Genomic DNA, 13,640 nt, shown 5'->3' with positions numbered 1-13,640 from the left:
GTATCTCAGGGATTAAGTGATACGGGACAAGCAGCTTTCATCTCTGGACACGTCTGTCCAAATATGCCTGACTGCATTTAGCTGGTCTCAGTGTACTGGGCCACATCACAAAACCACCCCACAGTGTGGCATGGCTAGCCGCAGTCTCACCCGCGAAGGCCAGGGCAGGATCAGCCGGGGTGCAGCCGGTCAGAAATGAGAGGGATGGGTGGACCTGTGTAGGGGAAGCTTTCACATTGCTTGTCTGCTCTGTGCCTGGCTCTAACCAATGCTAGCCCTCTCTTCGGAGAACGCAAAATCACTGCAAAATGAGGGAGCCTCACCTGCCAGTGAGACTGGATGACGCAGGGGATGGCTAATGGATAAGGAGCCTTGCTCTTAAGTTGTAGGTCACTGGCCCAGGCCCCAGTCAGGTCTGTTATAACCAAAAATCCTGTTGGAGAGTTATGCACATCCCAAGAACACTATGACTGTTAGAGAGGCCAAGAACGGAACATTCCATGGGGACTAGCTATCTATGTTAGGTACTCATCTGACCCCTATCACTGTCATATCTGAATGCTTCACAATCCTCCCCACGGCCCTCTGAGGTAGGGATTGGGAAGACGGAACTCTCTTCCCCATCAGGGTTGAGACGCATTGGCATGGCAACGTGAGGGCAGCTTGTAATGCCAATCTGTGGACAGATCCAGGACTTCTGTCTCCGGGGCACGACAGCCACTTTATAAGGGTTTAATGGTAAGAGGGCATTGCAATTAGCGAGCAGAACAAAGCTACTTGTTAAAGAGCTGCAGATAAGATGTATGTGAAACACAGTATTTGATTTCAGTGGGATGAGAAATAGCCTTAGCTGCTTATTTATTAAGCTGTTCTTTGCAGCAGCCATTTCCCGAACTAGATTCCCCAGAGGGGGCGCTCCTCCACTCTGCTCTCTCTCTCTCTCTCTCTTCTCTTTCTTTGATCCTCTCCTCATTCTCTTGCCTTGGCTTTTGGTCTTTGCCCTGGAATGGAGATGGGGAATCTAATCTGTCAGTGCCACCCACGCCCCTTGCGAATCAGTCCCAATGCTGCACCTTGCGGGAATAATTCCTGAGAGACAATGAATCATCGCATAGCTCAGGCCACACCACAGCCCTCCACAGATGTTTCCCTTATTCCTTCAGCTTCGCCTACCTCTGTGGTTATTTCTCTCTTAGACCACATCCCGTAGTGAACTCCTTTCCTTGCTGGTGTTTTCACTCACAGCCCGTGTGCCACTTTCTTAGAGACCGAGGGAGTCTCTCACATCTTCCCAGAACCTACAGGCAGGCTGATGGGGATTAGTGCTAGTGAGACTAGATGACCACTGACGTGTTTATCGGTTTCATGCCATGCATCCCAACAGTAGCTTACATGTAGCAAGCCTGCATTCACAGAGTGCTCACAGGTTCCAGTCAGGGCAGCCTGAGATGTTGAATAGCATTTACTGTGTTCAGCTGAGAATTTTTATTTACCCCAAACTGAATATTTCTGAAAGTCCGTGCAAGCCGGGGCAGAACTAGAGATCAGGATCTGAATGCTGCCCAGTGGGCTGGCAAAGGCATTCAAGTCTTGGTGGACATTAGACATTTGAGCTTTGGGCACAACCCTTGAGAGACTAAGACCCTGAGCTGGCTTTCTGTGTCTACCTGCACTGGGTTCTGGGGGCAGCTCCTGAGAAGAGGATCTGAACTGGCTTTCTATCTCTATACTTCTATGGGCCCCGTGGTACCTGAGAGCCTCACAATCTTGTGACATATTTATCCTCACAGCACCCCTCGGAGGTAGGGAGATGCTATTACACCTGTTTCATGTACAGGGGAGTGAGTCCGTCAGTCACATAGGAAGTCCGTGGTGGAACGGGAAATGGAGCCTTGGTCTCCCAAGTCCCAGGCTAGTGCCCTAACTACTGTACCATCCTACCTCTCCTCTGTCGGAATCTGGAATGACCGAATCCAGCTGTGAGGAGAAGGACTCAAACTGGAGTTCAGGGCCTCCCTGGAAGCTAGCACGGATTCCTGGCACACAGGGCCGTCCTTAGGCATACGCAGCATACGAGCACCATGAAATTTGGTGCCCTACACGCTCACCGGCGGTGGGAAGCGGAGCAACGCGGCCCCAGCCCGCTCCGCTTCCCTTGCCCCGGCCCCGGCCATGTCGCTCGGGTTGGGGAAAGGACCGCCCCCGGCTCTCACCGGTGGCGGGAAGCAGAGCACCGCGGCTGGGAGCTGCCGGAGTAGAGCGGGCTGGGGCCAGGCGAGTGGGGGGCAGGGGGAATCCCTTCCCCTGAGCGACATGGCTGGGGCTGGGGCGAGGGAAGCAGAGTGGGCTGCTCCCGGCCCCCCCACTAATCCCCCAAAAGTGGCCCCCCACAGCTCCTGCCTCCCAGTCCCTGGGGTGGGGAGGCCTGGGGCCCCACAGAGGCCCCGCAGGGGCGCAGCGTAGGGCACCCAAATGGCTAGGGACGGCCCTGATGGCACAGTGCAGCCCTGGGAGGAAATGAATGGTAGAATCTGTGACATGAGAGGTGGAGGTTTGCTTTCTCACCTAGCCCATCCCTTACCAACGCAGTGTGTTTTCTTGAACCCAAACCGGAGTTCCGTGCCTGCCTTTGGTTGCAGGCACAGAGTTTATTGCTCCTTCCAGCTTTAGTGCCTGAAACTGGCTCCCTCCAGCCTGTGCAGCAAAAGCGATTTAAAAAGTAAACAAGAATCAGGAGGTTGCCCTGCCTAAAAAAAAATACCGCAGCTATGTGACGGCTCCGGGGCTGTGTTCATACATTCAGTATCTTATAAAAACTCCTCTTTTGGCTGGCTTCGGTGACTGGCAGGAATTAGAGGGCAAAGTCAGTGCTGGCTTGGTAATTAACTGCTGCATAAATGTTCTTGTCTGCTAATGTTCGAGCGCTCTCTCTTAGCACACAAGCAGGGAGACTCAGGAATTTAGCACACATTAGGGCTCCCAGGGTATATTTCCCACAGTCATACAGAGTGAGGAGCCCTTCTTTCATGGGTATCTTCCCTCTCATGTATTCTGGCAGCATGGCCCCTTTCCTTGGGTTACTCTGTATTTTTATGGTAGCCACTGGTAATGGTAGATTGCCATATGGTTCCACACAATCCTAATCCACATGGCTGCATATGGTAATTGCATAATGGCACTGGGCATTGCATGGTTTCACACAGCACAGCCCTCTGATGCATCATTTGCAGGTGCTCATTGAGTTTACTCCCTGCCTCCTGACATGTTTGCACACGGAATCACCTAATTACCATATGCCTGGGCAGATCTGGGCAGGGCAATGCACTTTTGCCCTTCTTCAAATGTTTGGCTGCATGTAGTTCGTTGGCACATTATATAGTACAGTTGCTTGCTGAGCTGGACAAACTATTCAGATTAATTTAGCCCCTTGTTTGTGAATTATCTTCCAAAAATCTTTACAAACGTGCTTGTTACTCAGAATGATTTCATGACCGAACATATTTCACCCATTGAGTTCCGTGTCCTATTTTCACTCTTATTTTATTATTCACCACAACTACTGCTTGGTATATGCACTATTTATAACCCACTATTTGTGTCAGGTGCTTGATCACCAAAATCACATCATTTTAATTCTACTCCCTGATTGGATGAGTCCCAAACGCACAAAGAAATGTCAAGTCTGGTGCAAATACTTCGGAAAGCAATACATATGCAAATATCTAGTTGCATGTATAATCACACACTTCCTTTATCCCATAAACGTTTGTGCAAACAAAAATTCCCTCATTTGCTGGGAGAAAATCTACAGGGTGAATCAAAATGATTTCACAGGATTTCTTGGAGCAAATGAATACACTTTTTGCAGTATTTGTCCATCTCAGGTTGAATAATGCATGACTTAGCATTGTATGGTAATGACATGATAATAGCATGGTGACACGGTAATATATCAAGAACAGAGACATAACATGGATTGTCTTTTTGTTCTGTGTTTGTACCGCACCTAGCACAAAGGGGTCCTGGCCCATGACAGGGGCTCTGACCTGCCGTGATAATACAAATAATATAATCATAAAAACAACAACATGGACTTTTGAAGGTACTTCCTCAGACAATGAATTTCCTGCTACCTCTATCACACCTCAGCCGCTTCTGATTTGAGGGTTTATTTTAGTGCAAAAAGACAAGTGTTAGACACCAGAAAAATGAGAAATAAAGAGAGAAAGCCCCTGAGAGGAAAAAGGAATGTCAAAAAGGCCAGGGGACAGTCAGGTAGGCATGATGGAGAAGGAATGAGTGCAGTGGGTAGGAAGATAGCAAAAGGAGAGCAGCGTTTCAGCTTTCAAGTCTTGAACACTCAAGTTTTACATGCCATTTCTTGGATGTGGTTTACCCCGAGGGCAAACTCAACAGCTGTGAAGTTTCAGCAGATGAACAATGTAGTTTTCAATAAACTTCATAAAGCAAATGAAAGAACTTTTAACCCATTCACGTTGGCCCAGTTTCAGTTCTGTAGGTTGTTATCCCCTGGTGATTGACCTAAAACAATAAATGTGACATTTGTTTCTTGATTGACCGCTAGGAATTGATTCTCAGAGCAGACAGACTTGTGGTATATACAGAGTGGGTATTGCTGAACAGATTGCTCTGCTCTCTATCTTCTGAAGACCGCCCCTGCCCCCCAAAGGACTCTTTCAAAGCAAGGCCCAGGGATGGTACGGGGGAATAACCACATTACTGTAGGGCTTTCTCCATGTCCTTATTCAGAGTCTGCTGGGTCCACGGAAATCCATTGTGAAACATTTGGGACTTGTCAAAGCTTGTGGTCTTCTGCTTCTGAGTTATTGTTCAATTGCCCACGTGCATAAACATTGTGGATGGCTCGGAGGCTGGCGATTCTGCAGACCTGGAGAAGCTTCTTATCATTAAACTATGTAACCACAAACATCCAGTCTGTAGGAAGAGTTTGTCCCTTGCGATGTGGTGGGGAAATTCCCAGATCCCCTTGTCATCTCCAGTGCCATCAGCATGTCATAATATCAAGACAATGGCCCAGTTCTGGCCTCCATTTTATCCACACCATCAAAATTTTGCTGGAAGAAAATTTTAGATAAAGGCTTCCAGCTTTGGCCCATCTCTGGCTGTCCACAGAAACATCAAAATCAGTGTAAAATACAAATAAAAGTCAATCCACTTGGCGAAATAGGATGAGGAATCCTGGGGTGTTTTGATGACCACAGCAGTGTGTCTATAGCATATACAGTGAGGTTCTTTCTTTCTTTCTTAAAAATAATAATATTAAGAGGCTAGATATCTACAGCTATTGTCCATGGAACTTACACCAGCTGAGGCTGTGGGCCATAAAGCTTTTCTCTGAAACCCGTTGATGTGCTATCAGTCTGCAAGGAGAGATCCATTGGCATGGTTTTGCTGTGGATAATGTGTTACGGAGATCCTCCGGGGCTGGTGTCTGTGAACTGAGCCACTCAGCGTGAGCAAAGGTGACAGAACTGGGCCTTTTGTTTTTTAATGTCCACTGGATTAATGGGGATTAAAGTCAATGGGGGTTTTGCCTGAGTGAGGACTGAACAGAAACTGAGCCAGGGCCTCGGGATTTGGATTTTGTAGAAGCAATTATTTGTTGCATTTCCCCTTTTGCGGTGCAGATTTGCCCGGGTGGCGGGGAGTCCGGGACAATGAGGGCTCAATCTTACCGCTACTCTAGCTGGGAAAGGGCTGTGGTGCCATTTGATACTGAACTCACCCTAGCTCTGCAGGGAGGTAATGAGTCTAAACAAATCCCTGAAGGCTTTTCACATCCTTTTCAGTATCACTTTTTTAATTGAATGATATTGCTTTTTAGCTCATGCCTTCAAAGCTTCTGCCTCATCCAAGTGCTAAGGACTAAGTCAGGTCCCTCCTCTACCATCGCTCTGTGTCCTGCCCCTATTTCCCTCCTGGCTCAGATGTATTGCACACATACAGGAAAGGTCCCCCAAAAGTGCCTGTGTCATTTACCAGTGGGGCTAGACGGGCTTGGTGCCTGAGCCATACCAGGGCCTGGCGGTATACTTACGGCAGCGAGGTTACATTTTCTGGTTACGGTAGAGCCTGGCTTTGTTATGCTACGGGGTGAGCTGCAAAGCCCATCTCTTCCCCCCAGGCGTTTAGGAAGGGGATGGGCTGTCTATTACATGGCCCCGTATGACTTTGGATACACTAATTTATGTGACAGGCACCCAAAGCACAGGATGAGAGCTAAGAGAGTGTTGGTACAGCAGCCAGCACACTGGGGTCCTGGTCCAGGACTGGTTCTCCTAGAAGCTACCATAATACAAATAAATAATAATAATAAATACAATTACCTTCTTCCCACTCACTCCCTGAGCTTCTCTCTCTCTCTCTCTCATCCCCATTATCTCCTTTGTTTTTCTGCCTAATCGCTAACCTCCCTCCCCTGCTGTATCTGCCTGCCCCTCTGCTTCATGAGCTGCTGCTTTCATGTGGCTTGCTTAACCCAGCGCATAACCCCTGATTGAAATGAGATGGGAAGCGCTGAGCCCTGCCTGTTTCTGCCCACCTGGCATCAATCAAGGCAGCCGCTTCGCTGGGGGGAGCCCAGCCGCCCCTCTGGCGCTAACAAGACTCGGGGAGCACTCCGGAGGGTGCCTGGCACTTGGCCAGTGCCCTCTGTGGTTGCTACTAATGACCTCGGCTTTCGAAGCTGGCCTGGGCATCTTGAGGCCCTCACGCCTTCCACTTATCAAAGGCAAAAGCGTGCCCTGTGGGGAGCAAGGAGGAGCCTGCGCTGAAGAGGGGCAGTCCCCCCCCCCCGACACTTGGGTGTACCTGCTTCACGGAGGAGAATTCAGAAGCGTTAGTGGGGGAGGGTGACGAGGAAGTGCTGGGAGAGATGAACACGGTATAGGAGGCAAGCCATGCCTCCCTCCCCCCCCCAGCTCAGCTCAGCTCATGGCACCACGGGTGGGATGAGAGGTGGGGGGCAGCAGTTCCTCGCCTTGCAGAGCCTGCCTACCTCTCTCTTCTCCCCCCCGCTGGATTTTATGAACACAGCCTCCCTACGGCTAGAAGGAATAATATCCCATCTGACATTCCATTCTGAACGCTGCCTTTCCAGGGGCTCAGAGAGAGGGAGGGAGGAGGGGACATCTCACCAGCCTGGGTTTCCTTTGTGGGGAACTGGCAGGTTGGAAATGCTGCAAGACGGCACTAGCAACCTCCGTATCTGCAGGCCGAGTCGGAGGCTCTGCAGCGAGCTCTGGCTGGCACACGCTCCCTGCTTCGGCTGCCCTCTCGCGGAGCAATGATTGAGGCCCTGTCCAAAGGGCAGTCGGACAGCGAGTTAGCGGTGCCGGGGCTGCACTTGCTAGCAGGGGTGCAACCACGGCATGGACACTACAGGGCTGGAAAAGTCTCCGTCAGGTCACGGCTTCCAGGGAGGGAAATAGGCTGTGGGCTCTCACCCAGCTGGGGAACAGCATTTCTCGGCCTGCCCCTTTAACACCCACTCCGCACTGGGGCTCCCCCAGCTTGAGGACCCTTGTAGTGAGGCCAGCGTGTGAGACTGGCTCCCCACAGTTCTCTCTCCGCACAAGTTGGGGCTGAAACATTTTGCCAGAAAGAAGAAGTGGCTCCCAGGCATCTGGCTCCTGAGGTGAATTGTGGCATGTGCTGGGTCTGGGCCAGGAAAGCGCCGGCAGATGAAACTCCATCTCAGGCCCATAGATGTGCAGCTGAGCGTGTTTCCCTTCCCCAGCCTGGCAGGCAGGCAGGGTTTGTTGATGTTTGTATGCGCGCTGCCCCTAGCGATTTGATTAGACGGCATCGCCGTGGTTCACCCTTCTGTGCCTGCGTTCAGCCTATGGAGAGCCACACGCTGAATACTGGGCTACTGGGAGCTATTTGCTTTGGGGCAAACCCAGTCCCCGCCTCTGAGACGCTGGAGGAACCTTGACCACGTACCCATGCCGTTCTGCTGTGCAAATGCCTGGAGAGTGCAGGTAAAGGAGTCACACGGGGCCGTGCAAGGTGGAGCCCTGCCCCGTCAACCCTCCCTGTGTGGCTGTGTGCAGGTGTGGGACATGGCGAGGCTAAGGGAGGCGCAGGGCTGGAGGATCCTACTAGTTCACAGATTCCCCCCTGCGCAGAAGGGCGACATAAGGGCCCACAGAGCACACAGCTCCCACTTGCACCTCCCCTGTTCAGCTCCTCAGGCCTGGCACTGGGCTCTAGCGTGTTTTTCTTTTTCTCACCCATGTTCTCTTCTGCCTGAAGCTTAATGGGTCTGATTCTTCTCTGACACTAGATTTACACTGAAGTAGCCCCCACTGTGGTCACTGGAGTTATTCCTCGTTTACACTGGTCGGACAGGAGTCTCAGGCCCACTGTCTTCCTCCTGCCTCCATCTTCTCTTCTTCACTTTCTATACCATCCTCTTTGCCGGGAGTGTTGGGGCAGGGCTGCCGTCAGGGACAGCTGGACCAAACTCACTTCCACCAGCCACCTTGGTCTGTGCCGGTTCTCACTTGGCCCCCGTGAGCGAGGGTCTGTGATGGGAGGAGAGGAACATGGGACAGAGAGGCGTTTGGAAAATGAAATCAAAGGGCGAGAGCCTTTTTCTTGAACACCCCTGGCTGCATAGCCAGGAGCCAGTGAGGCACATGGCACTCTGATAATAAGCCTTGCCTTGTTTCCACATCACACTCAATGGGAAGGCTCATGTGACCCTGCTGACACAGGTGAGGCTTGGTTTGTCCTTACCGAGCCTCACTGGTGATGCTGAAATTGGGGATTCCCAGGCAGAGAGTAACTGTTGCTGTATATGGCATGGTAGAGGATGAAACATTCTGGGGAAAAGGCCAGCCCAGGGCTGGAATCGCGCTCAAAATTCAGTCAAATGGAGATTGTCCAGAAGAGCGGAACAGTGGTTGGAGAAGAAAAGCAAGGGGTCTATCATGATCAGGCAGAAGGGGAATCTTCCAGTCTTGCATAGATATACACACTTCACTTTTCCAAAGACCGTGCCGAGACCACGTCATCCGTTTCACATTCCCTGGTACAGCACACTTGAACCCAGGTTTTCTTACAGCATTCACTCACTGTCCTATGGAAATTGGTCCGAGCCTCCCACCCTCCTTGCAGAATTCAGCCGTAACTGGAATAACCTTGACTCCTGGTGCTGTGCAATAGGGTAGAAAATTGCTCCTCATATTTTAGCACTTTCCTCCCCGAACTTCTTTTGTGGTGGGGGTGAGCGAGTGGAAATGTACGAGAAGCCATAGTTAGTTGGAGCCCTCAGTGGGACAGAGCTGAGATGCTGACACCTGGTGTTCCTAGCACGGCAGAAGTCCTCTACCATCACCATCCTCAGGCTTATTTGTACCACGCCATAGGTGTGCACAATGTGCTTTTCAGGCCCCTGCCCCAAGGAGCTTGCACAAGGCAGGACACAGCACATGAGAGTATGGGTGACAAGAGGCACCGCATGACCCTATTGTCCTCAGCTGAACACACTGCTCCCGTTAGCTGAGACTCTTTAGTGACCCTGGAATGAGTGTCGGTCTTTTCCAAACCAGGCCCCTCGTCCCATTACCTTTTCCACAGTGGGTCCCCTCTCCCATCTATCTGGGCTCTAGCCAGGGCCCCTCTCCTGTTTGGGAAGGGGAGGGTGGTCGCGAGGCCCTGACACCTGCTCGAGAGACTCCTGTTATGTTGTATTTGGTGAAAATAGATCAGTTAAACAGAATAACCGGAGGGAGCTGAAGCTATGATTCACAGCTCTCCTGCGCTCTGGGCTTCTGGCAGAGCCAGGCGAGCAGCCAACAAGGATCCTAGCCTGGGCATGCGCTCTCCAAGCCCTGCCTGACATGCACGTGGTTGTGCCCCAGTAGCCAGCTTGTCTCCTGGAGTTGGAAGTGGGGCAGTGGAAGATAAATCCTATCTGTCTCCCTAGGGGCTTACAAGTCCCCCATCACTGTAGTGTATGAGCACTGAACAGCCCTGCCTCCTTTCAGAATTGGTGGGAGAGCGGAAACGCTGGCTGGGAGGATTGGAAAATCACTGGCAACTCTCTGACTTGTTAGGACAGGAACATGTCAAGACAGTAGCAAAGCAAGAGGGCTCAGGTGCGGCGGGTGCAGCATTGCTGACGTGTCGTCCAGGATTGTGGCTCAGGGAAGGCTGCAAGGGCTCCAGTGACCTGTCTCCGGCAAGCAGTGGCAGCCAGGCTGTCTGGACCCAGTTGCTTGGGAGGTCAGTCTCTGGCCATTTGACAACCGGCAGGTCTCCCAGAGATTCCAGGCCAGTCCCTCTGCAGAGGGATGCCAGACCTTCAGTATCAAGGTGGCCACAATGCGAGCCCCTGAGCTAAGCTGCCAGCAGCCTGATTAAATTCATCAGGCTAAACCTCTGAATTATGGGTTAGTGATGTGTGCATGGCCATGACGATTAGCTGAAACCCACCTGTCTCTCCCAGTGGTGGAGGGAGGGATCAACACCATTCAGAGACCTATCTGCCTACCTCATACTTATGGCCCCTATCATAGTACTGCCTAGCTGATGCAACCGGTTAGTTCAAAGGAGCATCTTCTTGTTGGTAAAAAGGAACTCACTCCGCGTGCTGCGCTGGGAATTCTTATTTTAGTCAGCGACAACTCTGAAATACACAGTGCCATTTAGGTCTGTATAAGCGTCTTTGCAGGAATCTGAGCTTGCATAACTCAGACTCATCTGCAATTCTTCAACACACAACAAAGTGTTTCTCTCTTTAAAGGGGAGCCCCTGCCTGCTGCTAGTCCACACAACTGCAGGAGGTGTATTCCCTGCAACACAGGTGAGGGTTTGGCAGTAGCTTATCGTGCTCCTTCCAGACAGCGTGGGGCTGGGGGAGCGGATGGCTAGGTAACCGATTCACCAGCCATTCAAAGGAAAAAGACAAAAAAGGAAAGGTACTTGGAGAGAGACAGGAGGACTTTTTCTCATTGTAACCAAAATGCCTGGATCTCCAGGTAAGACCAGCCAAGGTGTGACTGCTTTCTGCCTGCAAACCCCAAACATAACCCTGTCTAGAGAGTAGGAGCTTCCCCAGAGGAAATCACAGGAACTCCATCTTCATGTGCTCTGGACAGAGCCAGGATAGTAGGAGAAGCCTTAATTCTGCTCATTAAACTCTGAGCCCAATGAAAACAGGTTCCTTCCTTCTCTTTGGCATCTCTTGCAGTTAGCTCCTCAGGGCTGCTGTAACCAGGCTTTGGACAGATGCAGAGATGAGGTAAACTAGACTTTGGAGGCAAGATAGTGGAGTTGTGCTTGATGCCAGGGCATTCATCTGTCCAATTAGCAGGGTATCAGTTTTAGATACATTTTGGGGGCAGTGGATTGTGCACGGAGCTGGGAGTTAAGAGACCTGTGCTGATTCCTGACTCTGCCGGTTCCATGCCATGTTCTTCGGCAAGTTATTTCACTTCTCTGCCTTGGCTTCCCCTGTCTGTCAAATGTTTGTCTCCTCTGGTAAAGGATTTAAGGATCTGTGGGGAAAATGCGCCATATCAGTATTGTCGTTGTTCTATTTCTTTTTACATCTGTTAAATGTATGCGGTATTTACATTCTAAATATGGTTCACATCAAACAAAATGTGAACAATACATCACAGAAGTGTAAATCAATAACGTAATACTGCATGCCAAGAAACTTTACTCTCTCCCTGCACACCAGGCAGAGATCAAAGCTTTGTTACTTGCATACATTTCTTGAAGCAATTTGTAGTCAAACTCACAGTCCACACGGGGGATGTCGATAAAGACCAGGACTTCTCCCATATAATGCACCCAGAGACAATACTGCAATGCCCTCACTGGCTTTGTCTCCAAGCTGATTCAATCCAGAATTCGCAGTCTCCAAAATAGACGTGGATGGCTTCCTTTCCCTATCTGCACTGCTCTCAAGTGGTGAATTAGATTGGGCGTGGGCACAGGTAAATTAATGGTAGTGTATACACAGCTGACTTCAGAACTTTCATTCACACAGTGCATGTGGCATGAAAACACTTTGTGCGTTAAAATGAGACATATATCCATCCTCCATCAGGACTGAGGGGTCAGGAATTTGAGTGGAGGCTCTTGCTTCTAAGAACAAGCATCTGCTTCATTAGAGAGGGTATGCAAATACGAAGATCATTGCGGGAAATCGCCCCCACCCAAACACCGCAATCCACTGCCAGAATGCAGCAGGACATATGTGGCAGGAAGGCAGATGCCTGGATTATGGTGCTGCCAGCTGATTGCACACTTGATTTCTGTTGTAACTCCTCATACTAAACTTCCCTTCTCTCAGTCTGATCTGGGATGGCTGGAGCAGTCTGTATGAAACAAGGACCAGAGCAAACCCCTTCTGACAGTGCTGCCCAACCTTATAACACAGGAGGGCCACATAAACCTAAGCACAACCTTGTGTGGGCCAGACAGAATCTACATATTTTAATAAGATTTAAAGTCACCTGGATTGATTTATTTGTATTTTAAGTTCAGCTTGTTTTGTATGTATTTAGACAGGTTGTTTCTATGTATAGTTTTGTCTATTTACACACTTGTGTAAACTAAAATGATGTAAACATAACGACAAAATGCTAATGAATTGGCCATTAGTATATTGTGTTGAAGCAGGCTGTGGGCCTTATGAAATGCTCTGGGCACGCCTGCCTTACGAGGTGCAAAACACCACAGTTGATTCTTTTCAACAGGTTAAAACCTTGCCCACCTCAGGCCCGTTGTGTTTTCAGCCGGGAGCGGGAGTGGGGATCTGGAAGTCCTCCGAGGGGAGCAGTTTGTGCAGAACCCCCAGCCCTGGCAGAAGCAGGAAGGACTGGAAATAGCATTAGAGCATGTTTTGTGTACGCAGTCTGGAGCGTACCCTCTGACATTGACTCTGTGCAGGCTGGTGACCTGTTTACTCACCTTTGGGGGCAATGAGGGATAAGAAGAGAGTCTTGGCCACATTTTGCCATTTACATTAATTTTCTATTTACTTCACTAGCAGAAACTCTGTAGACCCTGTATCTTCCCTCCCCATGTACAGATGCGTTAGTTGAACTAAAGGTGTGATGTTAAAGTGATTCAGTTAAACCAGGGCAGCTTTTAGGGAGGAGGGGGAGACTTACATGCATATAAACCCGGGTTACGTGGGTTCAGCTTGCACCTGTAGTATCTTGTGCGTGCACCGCAAGCTAAACCAGCTTCAAACCAACATGTGTGCGCACTCACAGAGCTGCACGGGTTTAATTAAAACACGTTCACATCACGCCTTTGGTTAAACTGGTGCAGCTGCTTTCTGTAGAAAATTCCACAGTGACACTCATTGGAAGAAGAAGCCTCCTTCCCAGCTAACAAGCCCTGGGTTTAGTGTCCCTAGTAAAAAAAAAAAAAAAAGGCATTCCCAAAACAATAGCCAATGCTGATTCCCCGCTGGCCCCTGCTAAGAGGGTGAAATGTGCTCTTGAGAGAGGGACGCTCTGTTGGAAAGAACTTCTTTCCCCTTCATGCTTTGTACTGCTGCGCTGGCTACTCTGGGAGAGGGGACGTAGGGAAGTAAAACAATTCATTAAATGGAAAATTGGAGTATT

This window comes from Lepidochelys olivacea (assembly GCF_965140295.1).
Source record: "Lepidochelys olivacea isolate rLepOli2 genome assembly, chromosome: 15".
Taxonomy (NCBI): Eukaryota; Metazoa; Chordata; order Testudines; family Cheloniidae; genus Lepidochelys; species Lepidochelys olivacea.
The sequence above is the reverse complement of the archived record's forward strand: the minus strand, read 5'-3'. Positions refer to the sequence as shown.